General features: G+C 33.5%; 1 pseudogene; it reads left to right on the top strand.

Annotated features, from left to right (window-relative positions):
* Positions 1–6573: 6573 nt before the first annotated feature.
* Positions 6574–9729, top strand: LOC149543373 (ABC transporter G family member 11-like; annotated as a pseudogene).
* Positions 9730–10970: the final 1241 nt, after the last annotated feature.

Genomic DNA, 10970 nt, shown 5'->3' with positions numbered 1-10970 from the left:
AATGAAGCTTCATGTCAAATAAAAATCCATAAACTAAGCATAATAGACCCAAGGCACATGGCATTGTTGAATGTCACTATTGCAACGAAGAACCAAGCTTAGGTAGATGAGTTGCTCAGAATGGTGAACAAGTACAAATCATTGTTTGAAAATTCAAAGATTGAAAAGGAAGCATGGAAACAAAAAGCTATTATGTTGGAGGGAGGGAAATGCAAAGGCTTTAATTTTGAAACTGTAGACCATGATCAGGGACAAAGAGATATGGATGGAATGGAGGATGTAAGTTTCTAGCGCAATAAAGCATAGAAATTGGATAACATGCTTACAAAAAGACGTGATCAGCTAGATGACTTGCCAATTAGAATTGTTGAAAACATATGTCACAAGTTAATGAAGATGGTGGACAAGTATTGGGTCCTTTACTCTGGCACTTTCAAAGCTATACAAGAGAATGAAAGATTAAAGGTCAGTATCAAAGAAGATTTAAAGACAAATGATACTCTAAACTCATGGCATTAATGGTTTGGACATGAAATCTTGAAACAACATGCAAATTGAGCTGAGATGTTATGCTTTGATATGATAAAACTCGAGTTTGAAGTTATGCATGTATTTCCCAACATCCTCGAAGATGGTTTTCCAATGCTAGTATAGAAATGGAGATCATTGTTTGCTAATAGTTTCTCAGATGATCTCTCAAAATTGAAGACCACATATGACATGGTTGATCATGTGTTGATGATAATACACAGAATGGCCCGACAGGAATTTTCAATGCAAGTGTCAACAAAATATGTGTATGTTTACAAGGATGATAACTATGCCAAACATCTATGTAATGTATATAAATTCTTAGTATATTTAAAGGGCAGTAATAATGATTTTTTGCAATATATGTAACTTCTAGATTATTAATATTATGTATTTTCTATTATTAGAGCCACAAAAAGGGAACACATCCTATTGTCAACCATCTATATAGAAGTTGTGTACAAAAAATGCATTTACAAATTAAAAGCCTACTTATGAATTTGGTATACTTCCTATTTATTGGTAAGAATCAGTTGCTCAATTTCAATAATTTCTTCTAAAGGTATTTTTGAATCAATTATGATATGGTTTCTCTCCACAAAGCAATACTTGCCTTTATTGTATGTTGATAACATCTAATTGAAATAAATTGAATTGTAATTGTCTGCTATTATAGGAGCCATTTTCCATTTCAAGTCAACTACTATTGGTTTCTTGTAGCCTCAAAACCATGCAAAAAAAAATTTTAATGGAAAATAATGTCTACATTCAACCAACCATAGAAAAAAAAAAAAGTAACACATACTAATTTCATAGAAAAGAAATACTTCATTTGTAATTTCTTACATCCTTTCATCAAATTTCTCGCATTATGTAGTGTATGAAATGAAACGAGCAGTAATGCACCTTATTTAAATAAATTGTAGATCATGTGAGATTATGATTGAAAGTCATCTAATATGAAAGATTTACTTAATAAGAAAAAACCTCAATCCATCCATGACATTTATTGCATTTAGTCCTTGCAAAATAAGAGCAATAATATGTATATAACAATGGCATTCCATTAACATATTGACAAGTAAAGTGGACCCGTAATGATTTATAAACATTAATAGTGTACAAAATATATTTCAGATATCAATTATCAATGAACCAAATTGTCAAATGTAAGTGCCAATGGTCTCCTTTTTTTCATATGATGTTAGTTTATATATCGAAACATTGGGTTCATATGACAGTGTTCGCTACAACTGGGATTTTTCATTGAAATGAGCAATAGCCACATGTGGCTCAAAATATTCAATTACATATGTGCATCTAACCACATTTTCGTGCACTTTCACATATGTGTGTTGAAGACAGGGTGGAAGTTGGTTGTTGCCCTCTATCAAAAAGCAAACCAACCACATCAATGTACTTCACCTTCAACCCTTTAGTATAACCTCTTAATACATCTAACATGTCCTCGTATGTATGGGGTTGAGTTAGAGAACATCTTCTTATTCACAACAAGTGAATCCTCCAAATTGTGATTGATCAATTGTTGTTCATGTAGTTGAAGGGAGTACTCCATATTATTCTCCTTAACCTCTATAAGAAACATGTCAAGCTCTTTGTTTTTCATCTCCAATTCAACATTTTTTATTTCCAATTCAACATTCTACAACTCTAGGCATTTATAATTTGCTTCACATACAGCCAAATTCTCTAACAACAAAGATATATGTTTCTCTTGAAGCTGACTTTGTTTCTCTTGAAGTGAGCTATTGAAGCTTTCATCCAGGGTGGGATCATTTGAGCCTACATTATCCACATTGTCATGACTATTGGTTGGCCCCACCACACCACCAGTATCTAATACACCCAACATAGGTACTTTATCTAAACTCTGCCATTGCCTCCTAGTTGATGAGTCATTCATCTTTCCATGCTTCCCAGAAGTAGCAAACTTTGACAATCCTACAGTTTTAGTCATAGAGATATTAGATGATAATTGATCAAGAGCTTCCTTTCTATGGACATCTTTACGATTACCCATGACTGCATCAACATATAAGAACTATGTTTACATTCCAATAAGTTTGATAATAAAAAAATTGCTTACAAATTTTTTTTTAAATGAATTTTGCAAACAGAATGAATAGAAAAGGTGTCACAAAATAGCAGAATATCGAGTCAATATTGTTCAGTAGAAGTAGGAGTATCGGCTTAATATAGTGATACGATCAAATCATCTCCAATTTATTAAAATATCCATCAAATTGAAGAAAAGTATTCAACAATTTATGATAAAAGCTATTGTGCATTTGAAATAAACATTGGATACATTATAAATTGAAATAATACTCTATAAAAATGGTTGATCCTATTCAATCATCACCAATAGACTAAACACAACTGAAAAGACAATAATTATAAATAATTTAGAAACACACCATAGAAAAACCACAATATGATAGCAAACAATAATGACCAATATGCCAGACAAATTTAGATTTCCCTTGATGTACATTAACAACAAAGCGCAACAAATTAACATGTGTAAATCAAAAAACATAGTTTGAATGGTCCAACTGAATTGGAAACAAGGACTTAAAATAGTAGAGAATTTAACAAATATAAAGGAAATGATTGCACATTTAGAATAAGCGTCAGTTCCAATTTTATTGAAGAAGGGAAAATTTTGACCAATGGCATCAATAATGCTTAGTAACCCTACTAACAACATTGTGTACACTATTCAATGAAAAACCTGGAGACCTTGCTAGTCACAATGGCATATAAAGAAACCCTTAATGTTTTGACGTTGGTTTACCCCTCTTCCATTGTCTATTTTGGGCAACACAATAAATTCTTTCATAAAATCTATGATGCCTCTCGGGGTCCTTGTGCACCATTGGAGGGGTGATACCTAACATGTGAATTCTAAGGCTATGTCTTTTAGGGATAGGAAGGGGATTGTTGGATTCTTGAGCCACCTTCGATGTGTCTTACACTTTACCCTAACAATATGCACACAAGTTGGATGAGTGCGGCCTCCAAATAAATGACATCAATATATGCAGAAATCAATAAACTATAAGCTTAGGCAAAAATAAAAGAGAGACAATAATACCTAATGTTGCTCCAAATCTATATTAGAGGACATGTCACAGATGTTCCATGCTTCAAATAAATTTAACAAATCACTTAAAACTTTAGAAAAAAAATTGAGGGTACAATAGCCTAGTAGTCAAGTCAAGAACCTCTACAATTTTGACTTTTGCAGCCCCTGCACAAAGTGGTTTGTTGTGGCACATCACATCACTGCCCACAACTTCAATGATACCTTTACCTACCAATATACCCTGACATTGTAGGTCTATATGATCACCAATAGCATAAGAGAAAATTGCTTCCTCTTTGCCTCCCTCATCATCATCCACTTCCTACAATTGTAAAATATGTTTAGAGGAAACCTAGGTTGTCTGTCACAATTATGGTTATATTATCGCTTACAAATAGAAAGAAAGGATACATCTATCACTTTTACTAATTGAAAAGGACTCTGTAACTTCTCTTGCACATCTATCTAACTTTCCATGCCCATTTCCAAAGGTGCAGGTTTTCGATTGTCTGATAGGTGAGAGCTTATAGTTCCAAATAGCCTTATGGATCGCTCAACCAAAGAATCATGATACATCACAACATCTCTCCTTGCTATGTCATGGCCCACAAAAAGTAGAAAATTTCTTTCTCAAATTACATTAACTCTAAACCAATCTTCCTTTGGGCAATAATCCAAAATACATTACATACATCTCCATCTAGGTCCTCCATCATGGATAGAGTGTTAAAGGAAACACCACCATTATCGATCTGCATTACATATAAGCAAATAATATAGCTATTAAGTCACATGGACACTACTATCAACACTTCATACAATAAAGTCTCTACCAATCACTAAATTGAATGTAAGCATACCGCTTCTTCAAGATGTTCAACTGTAGGTTGTTTTGTCCTGCACACCCCTAAACTCCACCATTACCATTAAGAGTGGGTTATAATCAAATTCAGATCACTAATAACATATGTGTTGAATAACACATTTCCTGTGCCAACCACATACTACTTACTTGAACTTCAATCTCATTTTCGTAGACCAATATTGCTTGTGTGTGCTTTCATAACACAGACTTATTGCCACTCCTGCATTTCACCAATGTCAATTTAACCCACTCACATGCAGAAGTCAAGAGAGCAAGAACATTCCCATCTTCACACTCAACTATTGTTACAACAGTGTCTTTCATGGTGGATGTTTGACATAGAATAAATCTTTCATTCCATTTTTTATATCAAACCAAAACGTTCACAACCACAAAACACATGACTGGTGAAAAAAGTAAATTAATACATTATTTGATATTATAGAAATAGAAAATTAACATTTTGTGTTCCTCGTTACCTCCATCCTCTCACTTCTGGCAGCAGAAGGGATCCCCTTTATATCGTCCTCAAAGTCAATAATTTTTGTAGCACTTACAAAGATCCTTTTCCCTCTACTAGACTTATTCCATCATGCACAAGATCATTGTACACAACTCTTATCACCTACAACTGAGGTAGAAGGTGGTACATATGTTGATCTTTCAACAACATCATCCACAGAACCCATATTGACTAAAGACGAGGTACCTTGTCAGTGAGACATTTAAAGAATATTAACAAATTGCTCTAATATGGTTCACATGTTTGCACAGATTTTTTGCGTAAAGAACAAGCTACTATATCAAATTGATCATACCATGATCTATCTTCTCTTCACCAATGCTACAACTCTTTTCAATCTCTCCTTCCTCAACTCATCAATCTTGTAGTAACACATTTCCTCTTTAATCTTGGCCAAACCCTCTTCTGAAAGGAGTTCAACTGAGGAGACCTTGTACAGTTTGCATATGTATTATTGTAAATGCCTTCTTTGGGCATTAGACCTTATCCTCATCTAGTAATCAACACTTATGGCCCTTTTAAAGATGTATCTTGTTGATTTTGACTCATAATGATGTCGCTTACTATTCCTTACAAAAGGTTGCCTATGGCGAGGTACCTCAATAAATGGGAGATTGTGAATTTATAACCTATGCAGGTTCATCCTTGCAATATCCCAAAACTTCTTTCCCCATCAACAAAACAACTTTCAACAAGGCAGTAATATTTCCTCCTTTGGGCAGACTTTTCAATTCTATATTGACCCCTCCCCTACATAGAGGGGACAATAACACAAATATAAATATTACCATACAAAAAATACTTATAGCATGTAACTATAATACATAGGAGTGCCATCTTCCTACAAATTACATCATTTATTAACAATGAATACAAAATTTGAACCTCACTACAATTGAGGGACGTGTCACTAGCAACATCAGTATCACACTTGCAAATTGCAACATCTCCCATTGCTTCCCTCAATGGAAAATCCACCACTCTAGGTTTCTCGCTTTGTATCTAAAATTAAGTGTAAGTCAATGCAATTATCCACACACCATTCATTTGAACTATACAATGTCAAAATGATTGTAAATGAGAATGACTCTAATTGTCACACTCACATGGCCATCTCTACCAAACCTGGGAGAAGTCCTCTGCACAATAACCTTGCTCTCTTGAGAAAGAAAATAAAAAGAATTACACATTTTCAACATTGTTCTCTGTACTCTGAGGATAATCTTTTTTTGGGTGTTTTCAAACCACAACATCTTATCAATGTCTTTTTTGTATCCACTCTTTCCCTATTGTAGAGTGCTTCTTTCATATCCATAAAAGGCTTCACTCTTTCCCGTATGTAGGGCGGCTAAAGTGAATCATTGATTTCTTTTAATTTCTCACTTAATTTTAACATCCTATATAGTCTACAATAATATAATAGGAATGTTACTAAACAGAGATTCCTGATACATTCAACGCCATGCAAATCCTAATAGTTTTGTGATGCTAGTCTTTTAACAAAACATAGTAGAAATTATTGCTTCATTGTCTACACCATTAAATATGGAGTTCATCCAATCTTTTATATGTATCTATATTTAAACTTATTCAAATTTTTATCTATCTATATGGAGTTGCATTCTTGATGGAATTTTGTTGCATAATGTACTATTGATGATACATTTTACATTTTTTATTTGTTTGTGGAAATTAGGTAGATTGGCAGCTAATGCATTTCAGTCTGGATCTATCAAGTTGAATCGTCGCAAGCAAAATCTCTCCTTTGGAATAGCAGTATGATTTAATCATAGGTTGCTCCTTAATAGTACTTAATAGGGGTTGACTTATTTTTGGGTGAATTTTTGATGTTTTATGTTAAATACTTTTTTCTCTCCTATGTTTGGTTGCATTCATATGTAACTCAACATGATACTCTGATTGGGACCTTGACTGTACGGGAGACTATAGCATACTCTACTCGTTTGAGACTCCTCGATAAGATGCTCTAGTCAGAGAAATCAACACTAGTGGAGTCTACACTTGTTAAAATGGGTCTTTAATAATGTGCCAACACTCCCATTGGAAATCGACACTTGAAAGGAATTAATGGTGGAGAAAAGAGAAGAGTTATCATTGGCTTGGAAATCCTCATGAGGCCAAGGTTGTTGTTTTTGGATGAACCAACAAGTGGTTTAGACAGGTAAGAATTAGTCACTCTAGTTCTTATATTAGTGGCAAATCCTGAATCCAGAATAATATCAAAGAGGGTTTTAATGAATTTTTTTATTGTTCGTCATAAACCACATAATACTCCATTAATGAATGTATTGTTCTTTGAAGACCACATAATACTAACTACTAGTGGTTATGACTAATTGGGTAGACTATTGATTATCACTAATTCAAAATTGCATGTATTGATATGTGGTGAATTGTTAATTGCAACGCATTTGCATTTTTTATTACCCAAACATTAAGAATATTGGCCAAGGATGGGTGTACTATTATAGCTTCAATTCATCAACCAAGAAGCAAGGTGTTGGAACTCTTTGATAGTCTCTACTTTCTCTGTAGAGGGAAAATTGTTTACTTGGCAAGGCATCTGAGGCATGCAAGGTAAGCTTGCTTTGCTATAATGGTTGGTTGCTAAATTTAATAATACTAGAGTTATTGTCACCAAGCTTAGTTAGATGGTAGGTTGATGTATTTAAGAATATTTGAGTTACTACTACTAGTCTAGGAACAAGATTTTTTGAAGTTGTAGAGGAGTTAAGGTTAGATTAGAGTGTAGTTGAAGAATAAGTTAATGGAAGTCTTTCTATCAAAAATGAATTATTTGGAAATTTCTATTAACAATTGAGGTCATTGGTAGATACATTCAATGGATATTAAATGTTTCTCTACTGCTAAAACTACAAGGCCCACTGTGCATTGTACAATGGCTTCCCTCATTTATTAAACTATATTTCCTTTTCACTTGAAAATGACTAGATGAATGTCAATTTTGTAAACTATTTGAAATGAATTAGAACAATCTAACAGTAATATCAATAATGGTCAACTGTCATATTACTGAGACTATTTTTTATATACATACTTATATTACAAAGTAAATACTCTTAATATTATCTATAAAAAAATTGTATTATATAAATCAAAACTACTTATCATTTATGAAATAATAACACAAATATTAACAAGGAAAAAGCATTTAGAGAACACTCAAACCTGTAGAGTGATGACCCAACTAAGGTCTGAGCATAAAAAATATAAACAAATACAATAGCTTTAGACAGATAAACTATTTTTTTTAAATATATATATTTCTCTAGATGGAATGTGCTTATTTAATACCCTTCATATGAAATTCCCCATTAAAAAAATTGCTACATTGAGTGATGATTCCTGTGGTATTAAATATTGATCTAAACTGGATTCATGGACTCTCACAAATAAGAATTGTTGTGATGTTTGTAGTCTTTTGAGAAAGTGAGATTTCCTTGCCCACCTTTCCAGAAGCCATCTAATCACTTTCTGAGATGTATTAACTCAGATTTTGACAAAGTAAAAGCTACACTAAAAGGATCAATGAGATTGCAAGTACTTTCTACATCCTAGATCTTAATTTGATGTTGTGAATCTTACAATTCATTGAAAGGTGTTTGTTTCATGAAGATTAAGCTTTTTTCCATGTGATTACATCAATAAATTAGATGACCCTTTCGAAAAAATCACAACAAGCTAAGCTACCCAAACTCTCATGGAGAAGTACCAACACTCTGAGCATCATCAAGCAACACAGGCTAGAGTACATGAACTATCACAAATTGTAAGCTCCCTTGTTTTGAATCTTACTACTCTGATATTGAAGGAAATTAATTTGTAGAAGCATTTTGTGATTTGAGGTTTTGATTTGTAGAGAGGAATGGTGTTCGATTCAAGGGGCACCCAAGCCAGTTTCTTAATGCAGTGTTATATTTTAATGCATAGGTCATTTATTAATATGAGCAAAGATGTTGGGTATTATTGGCTCAAGCTTGTCATCTACATTTTTCTCACAATTTATATTGGAACCATCTACTTGAATGTTGGTATATCCTATAATTCCGTACTGGTAAGACTTCATTTTCATGTCACCCGTGAGATTTTTATGGACATATTTTTTGTGCTACTCAATTTTTTCACTTAAACATGCTGTATAACATGTGTTCACACCAGAGGAGCTAGTGCTTCCTTCATTTTTGGCTTTGTTACTTTCATGTCTATTGGAGGCTTACCATATTTTGTTGAAGATGTGAAGGCAAATTCATGTGCTAAAGATTCCAACTTTGATGTTTTGATCTCTTGGCTGAACTAAATGGAAATATCTTCAGCTAGATCATTATGAATTGTATAAATTTCATGATTCTAAATGAAATTGTTACTTTTTATTATGTGATGTAGGTATTTCAACGAGAAAGGATTAATGGGCATTATGAATTTGTGGCTTTCACGGTGGGAAATACTCTATCATGGATGTCATATTTGCTTATGATTTCAATAATATTAGGGATAGTTTGTTATTAGATCATTAGGCTACATCTTGGGTTCAACCGCTATGCCTTTTTTGTGTTGTGCCTATATGCAAGTGTTATGGTGATGGAAAGTCTCATGATGGCCATAGCTAGTGTTGTGCCTAAATTCCTTATGGGTATGATCATTGGTGTTGGTATTTGTTGAGTTCTCATTTTGCACAATGCTTAATGATAGGAATCCTTTCGAACTCCTCTCTTGAAAAGCTAATCTAAGGATCAACTCTAAGGTTCTGGGTGATCTTGCGACCTACTAGAATCCACTCAGTTGAAGATAAATGTGAATGTTCGTGAGAAGGCCTTTGCTGGTTCAAAAACTTTGGATAAGGTGTAGAATCTACTTACTATCAAAAGAATGAAAACACACACAAAAGAAATTTATTTTTTGTATTTTTCTATGAGTTAAGCTTTCGAAAAGATCCGTAGGTAACTAATGAAAGTGGGGGCAATGCTTCCTTAATTCCACTAATACAATTATTGATGGGAATTAAATAACCGTAAGATGTTTCACTTTTCATTTGATCACAAGGCCAAAGAAAGTGCGCTCATGTGAGACAAAAAGCTATGCAAGAACAAGATGATGATCTCTTCTCGAACTAAGTACGTTAGGGGAATTCGTAAAATCGTAGCAAACACTAGAATCAAAAGATCGCACAAACATAAATAGCACAATAAAATTTTGGCTCAATTACATCTCATGAACATAGATTCACAAAATATAGCACACTTAGGCAGGAATCACTACACTCCAAATGCGAGCAACAAAAGCATATATTATTGCAAAATAACGGTGGCCCCAATTACATATTATGATCCATAATTTATAAGAAATCTTCTCCTCAATTTGTGCTGAGTGAGAGATATATTTTTGCAATCATATTCTTTTAAACTAATAAAACAAATCTATTTATGTACAAACTATCTATCTAATTGGTGCTAAGTAGGACTTCATCCATTTCTATATCATTAATTGCATGTATGAGCCTTTACATGTCATAAAAATAAAAAAAAACATGAGAAAATAAGAAAGAGAAAGCCTACAGTTGATGTAGGAGCAACTAGAAGTGGAAAAAATAGAAGCTCAAAATTCGTTAGGCGTCTGTAGGAGTTAAACTGCCATTAGAATGTGTTTTCGATGCATGGAAAGCTCTAATTTTAGAACTGGCAGTCAATTGTCGATGCACCTCCAAGTTCTTCAAAATCTCCTAGTTCACTACTAAAAAAGTGCATCAGTGCACCTAACACACCTATGCACTTGGCACACCTACACACCTGGTGTAGTAGCGCAACAATGCACCTCAGAAGTAGGCTCCAAAAAAATGCAAATTTTCACTAAGTGTCAAAATTGAAATTCTGGCATTTGGGTTTTGTTCCCCTTTATACCAGAGT

Source organism: Cupressus sempervirens, chromosome 8 (assembly GCF_028749045.1).
Source record: "Cupressus sempervirens isolate cs-2001-9-10 chromosome 8, ASM2874904v1, whole genome shotgun sequence".
NCBI lineage: Eukaryota > Viridiplantae > Streptophyta > Pinopsida > Cupressales > Cupressaceae > Cupressus > Cupressus sempervirens.
The sequence above is the reverse complement of the archived record's forward strand: the minus strand, read 5'-3'. Positions and strand labels throughout refer to the sequence as shown.